The sequence below is a fragment of the Bos mutus genome, chromosome 8, assembly GCF_027580195.1.
Source record: "Bos mutus isolate GX-2022 chromosome 8, NWIPB_WYAK_1.1, whole genome shotgun sequence".
Classification (NCBI taxonomy): Eukaryota; Metazoa; Chordata; class Mammalia; order Artiodactyla; family Bovidae; genus Bos; species Bos mutus.
In genome coordinates this window covers 16,169,878-16,175,494 of record NC_091624.1, presented here as the reverse complement: position 1 = coordinate 16,175,494, position 5,617 = coordinate 16,169,878, and the positions used below count along the sequence as shown (strand labels likewise).

The 5,617-nt window shown below is 50.5% G+C and overlaps 1 non-coding gene across 1 annotated transcript; it reads right to left on the bottom strand.

The window, feature by feature from the left end:
• Nucleotides 1–5,028: 5,028 nt before the first annotated feature.
• On the bottom strand, nucleotides 5,029–5,102 carry TRNAG-GCC (transfer RNA glycine (anticodon GCC)). The gene has a single exon. It is a non-coding gene; the product is annotated as a tRNA-Gly (tRNA).
• Between the last annotated feature and the right edge of the window lie 515 nt (nucleotides 5,103–5,617).

Below are 5,617 nucleotides of genomic sequence, written 5' to 3'. Positions count from 1 at the left end.
ATGGTACGTCGTTCCCACTTTGGTAACGTCCCTGGCAACCTGCGGCAAAAACTGGAACAAGGGTGATCTATTCAGCCTAAAACCTTACAGAGGACCCCGGGAGGGGCAAAGAGGGCCCAGGGAGTAGCGTTTGAGTAGTGGTTGAGCCTAGAGGATGGCGCTGCCCTGCTGGTGAGCGGTGGTGTCTGCGGATTTTAATCACACTCTCCACAGGCGGTTCATTTTGGCTTCCCAGGGTGCAGTAAAGGGCTCTCTGATCATATATCTTTCCCTGGGGTGCTGGATGGAGGCTAGGGTCCAGGGCTTTAACTAGCCCTTCCAAGGTTCACCCTGGCACACCTGTGGGCTCAGAGCGCCTTCAGCCCTACGACCCAGCTGGTCTGCTTGGAAGGGATTGCCTTGGCTCTTCACTCCAAGCTCTGTGTTTGTCAGAGTCACTGACTCAAGCCTAGACCAAGGTAAGTGACTTGTCTCAGACCACAGAGCAAAGCTGAGGCCATGTTGTGAAAAGGAACTGGGTCTCTGTGTCTCAGTCCAAGGCTACCATGTGTCAAGCAACTCCTGGGCCAGTGAGAAGAGCGCTGGCTTTGGAGCCAGACGTTCTTAGACCGGAATCCAGACCCTGCCACAGAGGCACGGGTAGGTCTCTCAATGCCGCTCTTTGCCCATCTGTGAAGAGGGGATGCTCATCTCTGCCGGGCCTCCTGCCCTGTGCAGTTAGCAGAATCAAATGCTCCAACCCCAGGGAAAGTGCGCTGTAAACGGCAAAGTGCAGGTGAATACTGCTCACTGTCACAGTTTCTCATCCGTGATTCTCATCCCACAGGGGCCCATCCAGCACCCAACAGGACAGCGTGTATGGACAGGAATGGTGCCCGGGGAGGGTGGAGGCCCACATGCCTCTTTAAAAAAAAATTTTTTTTTTAATTTATTAAAAAAATGTTTGACATGTACACACTGCTGGATTTATTTACTTACGGCTGTGCTGGCTCTTTGTCGTTGCACATGGGCTTTCTCTACTTGTAGTGTCCAGGGCTTCTCATTGCGGGGGCTTCTTTTGTTGCGGAGCATGGGCTCTAGGCACAGGGGTTTAATAGTTGGGGCACACAGGCTTAGTTGCTCCAAGGCATGTGGAATTTTCCCAGACCAGGGATCAAACCCATGGCCCCTGTGCTGGCAGGTGGATTCTTATCCACTGCATCACCAGTGTGTGCGAAGTTGCTTCAGTCATGTCTGACTCTTTGCGACCCCACCGACTGTAGCCTGCCAGGCTCTTCTGTCTGTGGGATTCTCCAGGCAAGAATACTGGAGTGGGTTGCCATGCCCTCCTCCAGGGGACCTTCCTGGCCCAGGGATCGAACCCATGTCTCTTATGTCTCCTGCACTGGCAGGCAGGTTCTTTACCATTAGCGCCAGGGAAGTAAGCCCCCAAATGCCTCCTGATCATGTCCACCTGACTGTGCCACCTCAAATATGGCAGCAGGTCCATAACAGGACACAGCATCTTCATCTTTGGGAAGGATCATTCATGGGTCACTGAAGGCGTGAACCTGGTGGTGTGTAGGGTGGGGCTACATTCCCCAACTCCTCCTGGGTCCTGTTCTTTCCAAGCTGTAGAGATTCTAGCTTCTAAATCTCCAAGAAGCACCCAGCTCTCCCTCTGCTTGGCCATGTCCCAGTTCTTCCTCCCTTTAGGGCTCTGTTATGTTGCTGCGGTATCTTCCTGACCAGGTTCTCATCCACCCAACTCACCCTCCGCCCAGAGCCATTCAATTAGGCCATGCCACTTCCCTACTAAAAACCCATTAAGTATTTCCCTCTGATCTTCAGCACCAAATCCCAGCCTTTTATCTCCCTCCCAGAGCACTTCTTGAGGGGCCAGACTTCACTTTCCAGCCCCCTTTCCTGCAGCTGCCCACCCAGCAGCCCTATCATGCTCCAGGCACTTAAGTCTGCGCTCAGTTCTGGGAAACCTTCTGGATGTTTTCATGTCTTTGCACTGCTCTTCCCTCTGGCAGGGAGACTATCCCCTCTACATTTATCCTTTAAGTCTCCCTTGAGAGGCACTTCCCCCAGAAGCCAACTGGCTTCAGGGAGGTGCCCCCCTCCCCTGCCATGGCAGCTCATGCCCGCCTCTTTCCCAGCTCACCAATCCTGGACCATTACTGCCTGGTTTCCTCTCCTACCAGAATACAAGCAGCATCTCGTCTCCTTCAACTTCTGCTCTCCAGGGCCCAGAACAGGGCCTGTGGTCCTTAATCAGTGTCTGTGGACTGATATGGTAAAAGTAATACACACACCAAACATTTCCTGAGGACTTAGCCAGTCAGGCACCATGCTTAGTGTGCACATTATATCATTTAACCCATACAACAACCCTAGGTGGTAACTAATTCATATTCCCATTTTACAGGTAAGGAAACTGAGGCATGGGAATGTGAAGGGTCAAATGTTTCATCAGTGGAGAATAGAGCCCACAGCTAATTCATGAATGAAGCGATGAATGAGGAAACTGAATGCCGGAGGCAGAGTGACTCAAGCCTCTGCCCAGAATTATAATGGGAGTACATTCCAGTGGCAACAGGGACCATGTGATTCTGAGTAAAAGTTGCAGGAAATGAACTCTGAATTCACCACGGGAACTGGAAGACCACCAGGGCTCATTACAAGTAAAGAATCTGCCTGTAATATAGGAGATCCATGTTTAATCCCTGGGTCAGAAAGATCCCCTGGAGGAGGAAATGGCAACTCATTCCAGTATTTCTGCCTGGAGAATTCCATGGACAGAGGAGCCTGGTGGGCTACGGTCCATGGGGTTGCAGAGTCAAACACAACTAACACTTTGATTTCACAACTCTTTGAAACTAACCAGCCATCCCACAATTCTGGAGGCCTGAAGTCACCATATTCCTAACGAAAAAGAGGGGAGAGAGGTTTTCCTCATTTGTTTTCCTTTCCACCTGCCCCGTTCCATCCTCTTCAGCCCCGCCTCACCCCCCACCCCTAGTCCACTGAGCGATTCCCAGCAGCACGAGCCTCCCCGGCAGCCGGAAGAACCACAAACCCCACCCCTCCCTTCAATTACTGCCCCCTCCCCCACCTCGCCGATCCCAGGCTATGCCAAGCACACATGAGGGCAGAAAATGCTTTGAAATCTGTATGCGGCAGAGGTTGGGAAGGTTGGAGAGAGCAATTTTTGTTTCACATCATTCCTTTGTATAATGTTGTATCCTTCTGACAAGTCCGCATAATACGGCTGAACTTCACCAATTGCTGCCTTAAGAGAAAACAGTGAAGACCTATCTTTAATGTCAAATGAACAATGGGCAACCTTCCAGAGGAGGAAAATGACTTGCTTTGAAAGAGTTGGAGAAGAAAAGTGCGAAATGTTCCCAGCTTAACGGGAGGGGGGAAGAAAGTCAGCAGCTGTGTGTTGGCACATCGGCTCCCCGGCTGCAAGCCCAGGGCGGCCTCCGCCAGCCTCCCCTGGCAGGCGGGCCCACAGGCTGCGCAGGGGGCCTCTGAGCTGGGGTGGGGACAGACAGTGGTTGTTTGTTCCTGGGGAACACTGAGCCAGCTGCCTTCAGCCCAGGTGTGTGTGCGGGGACTCACACACTTGGATGTAGAGCTCTCCCTTCAAAGACAAGGGGCCCCTGAAAGTGTGTGTGGAACCCCCTGGAACCTCAGCCCCTGGTTCTCCATCTTCTGCTGGAGCTTTCTGTTTGCACCTCATCATTTCCCAGGTGGCTCTAGTGGTAAAGAACCCACCTGCCCATGCAGGAGACCTAAGAGACACAGGTTCTATCCCTGGATGGGGAAGACCCCCTGGAGGAGGAAATGGCAACCCACTCCCGTGTTCTTACCTGGAGAACCCCACGGACAGAGGAGCCTGGCAGACTGCAGTCCATGGAGTTGCAAAGAGTCAGACACGACCAAAGTGACTTAATGCACTCTCTGTGAGTAGCCACTTTCACTAGGCACTGAGATTTTGACCAACATTGCCACCAAGGCTTGGCACAATGAACACTCTTTCTTTATTTTTCTCTCTTTCTTTCTGCTATTATGTTTCTGATTTATTTTTTAAATTTGTTTAAATTTATTTTTAATTGGAGGATAATTGCTTTATAATGTTGTGTTGGTTTCTGCTGTACCACAAAGTGAATCATTTCCCTGTAGGACATTATCCTGTAGGAAATTTATCAATGTATATGATTTTCCCTCTATTAGGTGATGATTGTCTCAGAGGCAGGGACTTTGTCTTGTTCATGTATACATGCACATAGATATACACACATATACATATGAACTGACATGAACACGGACCTAGTTCAGGGACTGGCATATACCAAGTGTTCGATAAATGCTTGTAGATTAGAGGGTCTAAAACTCAACTTCTCAGTCCTGAGAACTTCTAGCAAACTAGAATTACCCAAGGAATTAAAAGCAAAATAAGACAAAACAATGACAGCATCCACACCACCTTGGAACTCCAGACCAGCTCAGACCCAGAATCAGACCCAGACCCAAAATCAGAAGCTCTGGGAGGTGGGGTTCAGCCACTGGGGCTTTTATGAGCCCTCTAGGTCAGAGGTCTCCAACCTCCGGTGGAAGCCCCTCATCACTAAGCATTACTATCTGAACAATCCCCCACACCACTTGAATTACTGTCTGAACTACTCTCCACTCCTCCACCCCCACCCACCCTCCTGGAAAAATTGTCTTCCATGAAACTGATCTCTGGCTCTAAAAAAGGCTGGGGACTGCTGCCCTGTGCTGTGCTGTGCTTAGTCGCTCAGTCATGTCCAACTCTTGTGCGACCCCATGGACTGTAGCCCACCAGGCTCCTCTGTTCATGGGGATTCTCCAGGCAAGAATACTGGAGTGGGTTGTCATACTCTCTTCCAGGGATCTTCCCAACCTAGGGATCAAACCCAGGTCTCCCACATTGTGGGAAGATTCTTTACCGTCTGAGCCACCAGGGAAGCCCATGAAAACTGGAATGGGTAGCCTATCCCTTCTCCAGGGGATCTTCCTGACCCAGGAATCGAACCTGGGGTCTCCTGCATGGCAGGCAGATTCTTTACCAGCTGAGCTACCAGGGAAGCCCACTGCTGCCCTCGGTGATACCATTACAAGTTGTTTCCTTTGTCTAGAAACACAAGGCTAAATGACATATTAAATCCCCACCCCCACCCCAACACATCATACATGGTGGTGAAGAAAGAACAAGAGAGCTGCAATGAAGAGCTCCCTCTTAGAAAAACAGAGAGTGGGGCGCAGTATCTTCTGATCACAAGGTGGAGCATTAACACTAACACATGTATGGATGGGGATAACAGGACAGTGGGCAGAGATAACCGGGACACTTCTGCCCTGTGATGGAGAACGACCAGCCTGCCTCCCCTGGTTCCCCCCCGACAGCCTTGTCTGTTGACCCTGCAGTCATTACTAAGAGGGCCATTGGGTGGTTTTCCCTTCTCGGGGCTGTTCATTTCTTCCTAGAGTTCATGGGGCTGGAAATGCCCTCGATCACTTTGTTGCAGATAATCATTTGTCAGGTTTTGTATTTTTCAGGCATTACAATTTTCTAAAACCTTAATAAGCTCTTGGTTGATTT